We start from the raw sequence: 12,882 nt of genomic DNA, 5'->3' as shown, positions 1-12,882 counted from the left end.
GTAGAGCAGTGTGCGACCAATTGGACTTTAGTTAATATTCAGGCTCCTTGAGCCGGTCGAGCTGACGAGCTCATGGTTACGCACCTGCGCGCTACGAGAGGTACTTTACCTGAGAACACCTATTTTAGCAGCCTACACAGCAACCCTACACACTTTCCTACTCCCTGCTGATGAGAGGCAACTACCTCGAAACACGTGTCCAGGGATGGCTAACGCTACACTTACTTGCACTCATGACTCGGGCATAGGCGTACCCGCCGACACTGACTTCAGGGACCACAATTCTTTGGGGCAACACGCTGGTAGGTAGAGCAGTGTGCGACCAATTGGACTTTAGTTAATATTCAGGCTCCTTGAGCCGGTGGAGCTGACGAGCTCATGGTTACGCACCTGCGCGCTACGAGAGGTACTTTACCTGAGAACACCTATTTTAGCAGCCTACACAGCAACCCTACACACTTTCCTACTCCCTGCTGACGAGAGGCAACTACCTCGAAACACGTGTCCATGGATGGCTAACGCTACACTCACTTGCACTCATGACTCGGGCATAGGCGTACCCGCCGACGCTGACTTCAGGGACCACAATTCTTTGGGGCAACACGCTGGTAGGTAGAGCAGTGTGCGACCAATTGGACTTTAGTTAATATTCAGGCTCCTTGGGCCGGTGGAGCTGACGAGCTCATGGTTACGCACCTGCGCGCTACGAGAGTTACTTTACCTGAGAACACTTATTTTAGCAGCCTACACAGCAACCCTACACACTTTCCTACTCCCTGCTGACGAGAGGCAACTACCTCGAAACACGTTTCCAGGGATGGCTAACGCTACACTTACTTGCACTCATGACTCGGGCATAGGCGCACCCGCTGACGCTGACTTCAGGGACCACAATTCTTTGGGGCAACACGCTGGTAGGTAGAGCAGTGTGCGACCAATTGGACTTTAGTTAATAGTCAGGCTCCTTGAGCCAGTGGAGCTGACGAGCTCATGGTTACGCACCTGCGCGCTACGAGAGGTACTTTACCTGAGAACACTTATTTTAGCAGCCTACACAGCAACCCTACACACTTTCCTACTCCCTGCTGACGAGAGGCAACTACCTCGAAACACGTGTCCAGGGATGGCTAACGCTACACTTACTTGCACTCATGACTCGGGCATAGGCGTACCCGCCGACGCTGACTTCAGGGACCACAATTCTTTGGGGCAACACGCTGGTAGGTAGAGCAGTGTGTGACCAATTGGACTTTAGTTAATATTCAGGCTCCTTGAGCCGGTGGAGCTGACGAGCTCATGGTTACGCACCTGCGCGCTACGAGAGGTACTTTACCTGAGAACACTTATTTTAGCAGCCTACACAGCAACCCTACACACTTTCCTACTCCCTGCTGACGAGAGGCAACTACCTCGAAACACATGTCCAGGGATGGCTAAGGCTACACTTACTTGTACTCATGACTCGGGCATAGGCGTACCCGCCGACGCTGACTTCAGGGACCACAATTCTTTGGGGCAACACGCTGGTAGGTAGAGCAGTGTGTGACCAATTGGACTTTATGGCACATGGTCCAGCCCACTTAAGTGCAAAAGGTATTTGTAAACTTCTGGCTCCAGTGTGGCAGAATGAAAGTATCCCAAAATGTGCAGACAATGTAGTAAAGCACTGTATTGTTTGTTTAATGATATAATCAAAAGTGGGGAAAAAGAAGAGGCTGTGATCCAAACGGCTTCCAGCTAGTCATATATAATCAAAGGGGAACGGATCACTTGTTGCTGGCACCAGGGTTCAGGTGGCTGTATCTGATATAGGTAAAAAACCCTCAATCACGTAAAGTAATGTGTGGGCGGTATATCTTGGTTCTCCGCCTTTAAATACGTGATAGCATCATCATTGGGTTTATTCCATGCATCCTCCAACCTGGAGGGAACCACTGAATCTGCCAGTAGTGATCAGGGAAAAAATGATAAAATAAAAAAGTGAGGAGTGCTCAAGTGAAGTGGTTAGTTATAATAAAATATTCCTCATGCTACCTAAAAAAATTGTTTTTATTCTGATAGGTGCTAGTGAAAAGTTAAAAACATCAAGTTGCAGACTGGATGTATTATGGATCCTCTGCGATGTTAAACGTAGTGAACGGTCGACATGTTTCAGCTCTTGAGGTGCCCAGACCCAGAGGGGGGTCAGGGAGCTTTCTTCAGGACCTTGAGTGAGTAACGTGATTTGAAAATTTTCCAATATCATATAGAAGTTCCAATATCGATTCAGAGGGACTTCGTCAGGGGTAGTACCTGGGGTGTTCCACAGTACGAGCTCCGTACGTAGATACAGGCAGCGTTAATACGCGGTTGTCAGCTACGACTTGTGCTGACTCTGGTTTCCTGTGGGAACAACAACCTCAAATATGTTCTGGTGGTAGTATGCGCCTTTTCAAGATGGATAGAAGCATACCCTTTAAAAGACAACACAGCCCTATCCACAGCTAAAATTCTACTAAAATAATTCTTCCCCAGGTTTGGTTTGCCGCGCATTGTCTGGAGTGACAATGGGAGCGAATTTGTTGGCCAAGTCATGCAGAAAGTTTGTGCAGGTCTTGGTATCAAACAAAAGTTCCACGCGGCGAATCATCCACAGTCAGCGGGTTTAGTAGAATGTTACAACGGAACCTTGAAATTAAAGCTGGCAAAGCTTCAAGCAAGTACAGGACTCAATTGGCCCGATGCTTTGCCATTAGCTCTGCTCTCCACCAGAACTGCAGTACACTCTCGTTTGGGACTTAGCCCATACGAAGTGGTGTTTGGTCGTCCGGCTAAAGTATGGGGAATCCCTCGTCCTAAGAAATACTCAGACTTGCCATATCCAATGTTGATTGACTATCTGTATGACCTTACGACTAAATTGCGTGTCCTTCATCAACAGATTCAGAGTGCTCTACCGAAGGCTTCCACAGACCCAGGTCACTCCATCCGACCAGGTGATTGGGTGTGTGTGAAGAATTTCCAGAGGTCCAGCAATTTGCAACCCAGATGGCGAGAGCCTCGAATGGTCCTCCTCACTACAAGGACAGCAGTTAAGGTCGAAGGAAAGAAAAATTGGATTCACGGTGTGCATTGGAAGAAAGTGCCTTTGCCTTTGCCATACGATCAATGGGTACACCAAGGTGTTGGTGACTGTGAAAGTGGAAAAGTTCCACGATTCGTACCCTTCAGCGATGCACACCTGAATGGGACACAGTCTGAGAAAGAGGACGACGACATTTTGCAGGAAGCGATTCCATCACATTGTCACTTGGATACGACTAAACCACGAACATTGTTCCAAGACCAGAATGTTCCGGGGAAGGAAAAATATAATTTGAGGCCTAGACCAAAGAACATTTAAGACTCTTCTTTTTATGTAGTATTCTGTCCCGGTTGCAGGGTCACGGTAGGAGTCTGCATCACGACCTGAATAGTGGCAATAGGCCGGCAGGATCTTCAGTGTCATAGGACGGTGGAACATCGTGATTTAGTGAGTAAAGAAGATTGCCGTGAGCATCCATTAGAAAGATGGAAACTACACTAGATAATAAAGAAAGAAAAGAAGAAATGAAGAAAGCATCCTGTAAAATAATGTACAGTCGTTTCAGCGTAGTTTTATGTGTTATTATATTACTGTGTATTATTTTGGCGTTTATAGGTTCGATTATTCATGCTCTGCAGCAAAAAGTTGTTTCTCCCTCTTCCTTTTCGTTCTCTTCTACTGCTTCTCCGCATCTCTTTCATACTCTTCCTCCACATGAACTCGTTAGAAGAACCGAATATTATAACAATTCCTTTATCCAGCTATTACATCAGCCTCAATTAGTGGTTAATACAACTGATTGTTGGGTATGCGGTCTTATGCCACATACCACAGAGAAAGGTATGCCATTTCTAGTTCTTCCTTTTTCTTACGAGGGTTCTGCTTGGGCTTACTTTGTCATTTTTTCCAATGCTTATCAAAGCAAATTCAAACGATCTGCTAATTCAAATATTAATTATCCAGATTTCAGTCATAGTTCTTTGATTAAGGGTATGGTGGCTATGGCTAAAATCATGGAAAATAGTAAAATTTCCATTGACGAAAGAAAAGTGTACACTAATTGGAACGTCACCCAATATATGTCTAGTCTTAGTAGTAAAGTTGGAAAAAGAAAATCTTCGCCGATCTGGACTATACCACATCAGGGTAACTTCTGCTTACAGATAAACGATCATTCTTCTGACACTATACAAAGGAATAACTGCTCCTACACGTACGTTTATTTCTCTCAAAACTCGCCTCCTCTAGTGCCATCTCAAGGCACCTATTTCATCTGCTATAATAGAGCTTATACTTGGTTACCAATGGGTTTCTCTGGTACTTGTTATATAGCCTTTCTTCTTCCCCCTACTTACACTGCTTCCGCAAATCATCATCGAAACAGATACGGCAGAGGGATTATTGATTCAAAGGACACAGCAGGACAAGAAGGAGGAGATTTCCTTAAAGGATTTCTCCCCTTCTGGGGTCCAATGGCTAACAGCAGAAATATAAGGCAATTGGTCCGTGTCGTAGAAACTACAATAGACATCACTGTAGGAGCCTTAAGCAACATTGCGGCAGAACTACAGGCGGATCGTCTTATGACATTACAAAATCGAGTTGCCTTAGATTTTGTTCTCGCTGATCGAGGTGGAGTGTGCAGATTGATCGGGTCAAGTTGCTGTATTTTCATACCTAATGACGCTCCAACAGTATACCAAGCTATCTCCAAATTGCACATAATCTCTGAGTCTATTCATCAGGACGAAGGAGATTGTTCTTTTACGGAGTGGTTTTGGGGACTACTGTCCAAATGGGGTTGGAAAGCATTGACATTTCTTGGCATAATTCTGACCATTATTTTCTCCTGTTGCCTTTGTATGCACTGTGGTCCCGCTATCTGTGACCTTTGTGCTACTATGTGCATCCCAAAACCCAAACCACAAGTAACAGAAAACATAAGAATGATGTTACAGCAACTGCTCGATGACCTTATGGCTATTGACGTGGACTCAAATTAGCATGAGTCTATCTTGCCTGAGTTCTGGCAAAAGGAGGGTCTGAGGAACTTCGATTTTTGATCGCGATCGAAGCGACCCGCCATTTTGTGCTCCGCCGCCATTTTGTGTAGCCATCACTCAGGCAGCATGGCGAGCAAATTCTATTCTGCTTTTTCTGTAGCCTGGTGTCAAAATACGCCTTCTACCTCTATTTGCAAAGCTGTGTTAGACCTAGCCGAGTACACTAATCCCTGTCTGGCTTTTCTAATCCCAGTCTCAACTATCTGTTGATTCACACTATTCTTCCTTAACCTTATCTTATCGTCTGGCCTTCACTGTCTTCTGCTAGCATTCTCTCGTTTCACAACTGTCCTCCAACACACACAAACGTATCTCGCCACCTGCAAGTTAGTTACGAATCTGTTAATGAATTAGTTTGAGAGAGGGATAACAAACATAATCGGAGGAGAAGTCTCTTCGAGTCAACTGACACTTTTGTTTTCCAACTTTTCCTATTGGTTCTACCCTGTTTTCCAGCTTTCCTTATTGGCTCTTTCTTGTATACTCTGGGAGTAAACTTATTTTATGTTTCTGTTTCCATGTTGTATATAAGTCTGTGCGCCACAGAGTGAAGTGGCAGTCTCCTGAGAACCTACTTTGTGTACTTCTAGGATAACTGTACTAGCTGCAGCTAAATAAACCTGATCTTCTAACGCCGACAGAGTGTCCCGTGTCTCTGTGTAGCGAAGCAGGAGAACTCCGAAGACATTGGGCGTACCCTGCGCCGCCAGGTCCAAAAGGTTCTGGTTCTTCACCGTCATTGGTAGCGTTTTCGCACGCTACAGGATTGACGGCCCTGGGGGACCCCAACATTGGCCCGCAGTGCCCGCACACACACAAGTTGACACAACAACAAAGCTAGGTGACCCCTCTGGGTGGTGCATGCGGCGGTGCAGCACGCATGTGCAAAATAAGAGTGAGTGCACCTACAGTACAAAACGTAACAAGTTAGCGTTCTGCACAACATCACGTGCGCCGTCATGGTCATGATGCATGCCTGCTGGCTGGCTGCTGCTCTAGGGTTGGCGGGGTCATCATGTGTGCACAGGCAGTCCCAGGATCGGACCTCCAATGAGTAGCAGTCTCTTAGCGCGCGCTGCGCTCTCATTTGCCACTGACAGTGACTGCCACCATAACGCCACGGACTCCTCGTGGTCGGCGCCCGCCCAGACCAGTAAAATTGCTCACACCCTTTTAATTCTAGCCCAAAAAGTAGCCCCCCGCCAGGCATGGGTTTTTCCCGCATAAGTAGGAAAAAAGTCCCCCAATTGTACGGGAAATAGCCCAATCTGGCAACACTGGTGAGAGTAGAGTCTGCTAGATCTAATGGAGCTGAAGGAGTGGTTTGTTGAATTTGCTCCTCCCCTTATCTGTGAGAAAGGTCATTGGATATCCAATCTTTGCTGGAAGACAGTCTTAAAAAAAAAACTAGAGCGCCAACGTGGTAAAGGAGAACAGGTCGAGTACTGTGAAAACTAGAGCCCCGACCTCCCTCTGCAGTTCTTGGCTATAAAGACGTTACGTTCACAGATTTGAAAGGGTATAAATAACAAAGTACTTGTTTTTGGGGCCACACTGATGCGCACGGATGCATTGAGTGTTCATGGCTCAACTAATTGTCTCTACTACTGTACTGTGTATTTAAAACTTGCACCTGTGGTGAGGAGATATCAGGTGGGGGAGCTTGACATTTTCCATTGTGAACTTCCACATTAGTTTCCTGAGTTTCATGTTCGCATACTGTCTTTTATTCTAGAAGGAAAGTCATTGTTTAAGTTGTACTGTGCTGGAAGGGGGTTTAAGGGAACTAGAGCGCTGACCTGCTATTGAAGTGTAACAGTCAATGCTGAGGAAGTTAGGGCAGAGGTGAGTGAGTACTATTGTGGAGTAAAAAGTATTGATTTGGTTGTTCAGTCATGGCTATTCAATCAATACCTGCACCTCCAGTCTTTTTTACAAGATCCAGGACTTTCATGTATGGGATGGCAAGACTGAAAGGAAACATTTGAAACTTATTTGGAGACCATAGGGTGAGCTCTTTTCGTTGCTAAAAGTAAATTAGCCATTCTAAAACATGGATTGGGGTTGGAAGGCAGAAAGTTCTCAAGACTCTGCCAAGACCTATAATGGAAGGGAGAAATGCAGATGAGGGGTCTGATGCAGAGGAGGATGATCAGTATGAAACTGTGATGAGAGTGCTGAAAGATAATTGTGGTAGGAAGATTAATATTGTGGTTGAAAAACACAAGGGGCCCGATTCACAGAACTAACTTAAGACAAAATCCTAAACTTACAACCATTTTGGTATTCACAGAAGGCACTTACTCATTTCGGTATTCACAGAAGTTAGGTGTCCTAACTTTAGGACTCCTAAATGCCTTCTGTGAATACCGAAAGTCTTAAAGTTAGGATTTTTCTCAGTTTAGGAGTCGTAAAGTTAGGAGTCCTAATACATTATTGATAAGGCGAACAGTTTCCCGGGGGAATACATGCTCCTGGAGGTCAACGCCGAGAAGGCGTTCGACCGGGTCCACTGGCCATACCTCAACCAAGTGCTGGAGCACTTTGGGGTACGGGACAGATGCAAGGCTTGTATTCTTAATGTTTATTGCGCCCCTACAGCGACAGTCTTGGTCAACGGCTCAACCTCTTCCCCCTTTTCCAACCATAGAGGTACCCATCAGGGTTGCCCACTTTCGCCCCTATTATTCGCTCTGTATATGGAGCCCATGGCGCAGAGGGTCAGGGATCACCCGGACATCGCCGGGGTTCCCTTCGGCAGTAACAGAAACATTATCAGCCTGTATGCCGATGACGTCCTGGCATCTCTAGCGTGCCCAACTGTCTCCCACCCGGCCTTCCTAGAGGAACTGCAGGCCTTTGGAGCGGCTTTGGGGTTCAAAATCAATATCACAAAATCTCAAGCACTCAAACTCTCCGTCCCTCACGACATGGTGGACCTTCTCGCATCCCAATACCCGTTGGAGTGGGCCTCGGGGACTATCTCGTACTTAGGGATCACTTTAGCCAATTCAATATCGGCAACGATAGATAGTAACTATGGGGCACTCCTCCGGCAAATACGGAGCGACCTGGGGAGGTGGAATTACCTGAACATCTCCTGGCGGGGTCTGTTGGCTCAATGCACTAATGCGGGTCCACTCAGCCTTTCATCCATTTATGGTCGATAAAATGAGTACCATTGAGTTGGGTAACAATATACATCTGTTATTCAGCGCCAAGATGCCCTGTTGCTGGGGTGAATGTGCGCTTTACAAATACACATGTTATGTTATGTTATGGCTGGGTCGGATAGCGGCTTGTAAGATGACGTTCCTCCTCAAAATACTATACCTTTTCCAAACCATGCCTCTTACTCCTCCACGGGGTATGCTTGCTAAACTTCAGTCAGAATTAGCGCAGTTCATCTGGCAGGGTCGGAAGCCGTGTATGAAGTGGTCTCTGAGTTACCTCCCTCCAGAGGCCGGAGGGCTAGGAATCCCAGATATACTACTCTACTTGAAAGCGACACTATTGAGATACTTAGTAGAGTGGAGCCACCTGGAATCGGAGAAGCCCTTGCCCTTCCAGGATAAGGCGGTGGTGGGCACTGATCTATGGAAGATTCTGTTCCTTCCCAAAGCACACAGACCCAGAAGTCTGTACGTGTCCCCCATAGCCCGGGTAACACTAACTGCCTGGGATAGCAGCAGTACTAAACTAGGTCTGACCACTCACCCATCTCCACTGTCCCCTCTCAGTGTGAACCCTTATTTTAGGCCTGGATTGACAGCCTTGGATTTCGCAGCCTGGAGAGAGTCAGGATGCCTCTCCATGGGCCATTTCTTTGATGTGGAGGGCCTGCTTTAATTCTCCCGGATGTGGGAAATCTTTGGGTTCTCAGAAGCGGAACGCTTCCTTTACCTTCAATTTACGCATTGGATCATGCACTCCTCCAATCGTGCCAACCTGCAGCGCCGCCTGACCCAATTTGAAAGGTGGCTCCTAGCTAAATCTTCTGACAAAGGCATGATCTCAGAATTATATGCGCTCCTTCTCCAGACCCAGGTTCACACATTCCACGCTGGGCATGCAAGATGGGAAGAGAAATTGGGACGGTCCTTAAGTGCAAAAGAATGGGAGAACATAGCCTATTGCGCTCATCACACAGTTCGCAAAAACCCTGACTAAGATCACCTCACATTGGTACAACACACCAGTTTGAATACACAAAATCAAACCCTCACACAGAAACAGGTGTTGGTGGGGCTGAGAGGACAAAGGGACCTTGACACACATCCTGTAGGAGTGCCCGTACATCCAGCATTACTGGACACAAGTCCTCAATGATATAGACAAGCAGCTAGACTTGCAGCTCCTGCGTTTTCCAACCTATGTGCTGGGTCTTTCGAATCCTTTGACTTAACCCCTTTAAGTCTGTCCGCGGCAGACAGATTAGTATGGCGCTGGGCGCGGTGGCCCAGGCCATTCTCACCCATTGGGGAACAATGAATACCCCCACCCATACAAACTGGCTGCATAAGATTTGGCACATATTAGTTATGGAGAGGATATGTCTCTTGCAGGGAAGGAGGTGGAATTTCAGGAGGTATGGGAACCATATGTGGCTTTACTCTCACAGGAGTTCAACGAGATGACCTGCCCAAAATATCTCAAGCTCCTGCGCCTCACTGAGGCCCCCAAGCCAGACATACACAAGGACAACAGCCAACTATCTACACTAGTGCAATTACGTCATTGGGCGAGTGTGGACAGGGAGGGGGGAGTTGGGGTGGTGTTTCAGTGGGGGAGGGTTCCTTAGGGCAGGGTTTTCTTCTCCTCTGTTTTTTGAGCTTGTGAGGCACCACTTGCAGTAAACAATGTGTGACTAGCTACCGGGGAGCTGTCTCCCTGAAGTGTTCTATTTGCTGCTGTATCTGTTTGCCCCTCTTTTCAAAATGCTAATAAAATATTTAAACCATAAAGTCAATGTATGCACCTTTGTAGTGAACATATGCTTATTGTATTTGTAACTCTTGTATGTTAGTGTATGGAGGGTTTAGCAGCTCTATGATTGATTTAGATGTACCAATATACTTTGGGTGTCTGTATTAATAGTACTGCAGCAGCCAATAGCATTTTCTATTGTATTAGAGGAAGAGGATGTGTTGTATCCTGACAACAGTATACTTCCACTTATGGATTCTAGATTGTTGGAATTAAGGAGGCTAGGAAGCTGGCAGTTGCTGAGGAGCTGGGATGTGACAGGGGTTGTTGTATGCTGTCTAATGAACTTCTTAATCTCTACAATTGACTGTGTCTTGTTTTCCCAAAAGGAACCACACTTACTTTCTTAGTTGTGCCTTGGTCTTGGCTGTACCTTAGTGCTCCTGGTCTGCTAGCTCAGCCATCCAGGCCCAAACGGTTCGTAGGACTACTGTGCGGTGGCCCCTCAGTAGAAGTCCTTCCGTGCTGTGACTGAGTTTTTGGTGGACGTGCAATAGTTGAGTTAGGAAAAACTTGTGGATGGGTTACACCCACTAGCGCCGTCCAAAAAGTGGTGCCATGTATGATCACATAGTGCCTCTGACGTTTTCTGTAGGCATGTGTCTGAGCCACAAGAGGGCCATATTTCCTCTACCATCATTGCTAAGGGACAGTCTCTCTGCACCACCATACTAATAAAGTCCTCAGCCCACTCATCGTCCTCCTTGACCCTTGTTTCTGTGGGTGACGTGACAGGAAATCTGCCTGGATGTGGGCTCCAGGCTTATTGGTAAATTCAAAGTCATAGGTTTACAGCTGGACAGTCCACCACTCAGTCCAGATAGAGGTGAAACTGGCGGTAGCCCCATCTAATTGCCAGGGCCTCCCTTTCTATTTGGGCACATCTGAATTTGGCCCCTGTGAGGGCCCAGCTGGAGTAGGCAATAAGGACTCATGTCTTGTTGCTCTTCTCCTGCAGCAATATGGCTCCCAGCCCAACGGGTCTGACTTCGACCACCAATTCAGTTTTGCCGTGGGGGTCATAGTAGGCCACTGTTGACTGACTCAAGAGCACCTACTTCACCTTCAGGAACACTTCGTCCACTCTGTCACTCCAGTTCCACACCGCATCCACTTTCATGAGGGTCCACATGGGCTGTTCCAGTGTGGCCAGGTTAGGGGTGAGCCACCCACAGTATATAGCCATGCCAAAGAAACCTGTCACTTCTGCCACGCCCTTTGGCACAGGAGCCTTTCTTATGATGTACATCTTCTTGAATTCATCTCACATGGTCCTAGCCACACCCTCGGTTCACAAGTGGCTGCTGCTGGGCCAGGGATGCAGGCGTCTTCACTCCCTTTCCCTGCAGGTACTTACCTCACTGGTGCCAACGCAGTGAGGGCCCGGGCCTGATGCTCAGCAGGAGCAAACCTTGCAGCAGCACCAGCCATGATCAGGATGGAGCTTGGGAGGTTGTCCAGAATATAGCAGCAGCAGCTGGAAGGCGGGTGGTGCTAATGGACTGAGATTCCTTGAAAGTAAGGAACACACACAAAAGACAGAATATACTTTTCAAGAGTGGTTATGACTGATGCACAACCTCCTATATTTATATTTATCGGCTGAGCCGGACCTCCGGAGTATGTGTTACGTAACTATGGGCCGCAAAAAGACCGAGTGGCACTCTACACCACAGAAGCGTACTGCTTCTGCCTTCCCAATGGTTCATATTGTGAGATAGCGCACACCCGAGGAACACTTCCACTGTTGGTGCAGTCCCATCCTATTGATAAAAGTATTTCCAGAGCGATGTATTATAATTGTTAAGATCCCCTGCCAGGATCTGCCTATTTGGTGGTGCGCTGCGGGCGTGCGTACGGGCAAAGAACACACGTACACGCTGCTTAATTACGAGTGGACTGTGTCTCCAGTCCCGCCCACTTTTATTTATATATCCGCGCTCCGCCATCTGGCGTGAGCATGGGCCTGTGCATTTCCAGGGCGTGCCTTTGCGCCCAACATCTAGCACGCTGACTCATCACATCCCATCACATCCCATCCCACCTCAGTTCTTGACTGCTTCCCAAGTGTCTCTCAGTTTACTTACTTGGCATGCAAAGTCTCTGAGCTGGGTGCTTTCACTGACACGGCTGGATCAGGGTGTCACCCCCGGTCTATTGGGTATGGGCGGCACATCCGGGTATCTTGGGCCGCTTCGGGAGCCCTGGGCGGTGGAACCTGCCCTGGGTCGCTGCCCTCAGCTCCTATGGTCTGCATTTGACTGGTTTCTCGCTCCCTTGGATCATCAGCTGGTTCGGCTATGATGGCGGGCCTGTCCACTCACTTGAACCATGAGATGTTGTGGGTTACAGTCTCCCCTTCTTTCTCAGCCATCACCATGGTCCCGTTTTATATCAGTTACAGTCCAGTAACCTTGTTTATAGCGCGTCTGGAACTACCCACCAGGCCTCCGGTCTCTCAGGATTATGGTGTCTCCTTCCTTGAACTGGCGGGACATGGTCCTCCTTGTCTGACTGGCTGTTAGGTTGTGCCTCTCCCTCCTCCTAAGGGTGCCTACCTCGTCGAACGGAGGGGGTGTCCACCCCGGGGCAGTAGGGAGGCCATTGCGGCGGGATCCATTGAACATTAATGCCCAAGGCGCCTGACGTGTGGAACTTTGAGGGGTGCTCTTGTATTTCCGGAGGAATTGCTGGGGGTGCTGCTCAGGGTCAGCATGTTCCGCTACGGCGATGCATAGAGCCTTGTTTATGGTCCTCATAAACCTTTCA

The sequence above is a fragment of the Triturus cristatus genome, chromosome 2_2 (assembly GCF_964204655.1).
Source record: "Triturus cristatus chromosome 2_2, aTriCri1.1, whole genome shotgun sequence".
Classification (NCBI taxonomy): domain Eukaryota; kingdom Metazoa; phylum Chordata; class Amphibia; order Caudata; family Salamandridae; genus Triturus; species Triturus cristatus.
Note: the sequence above shows the minus strand (reverse complement) of the source record.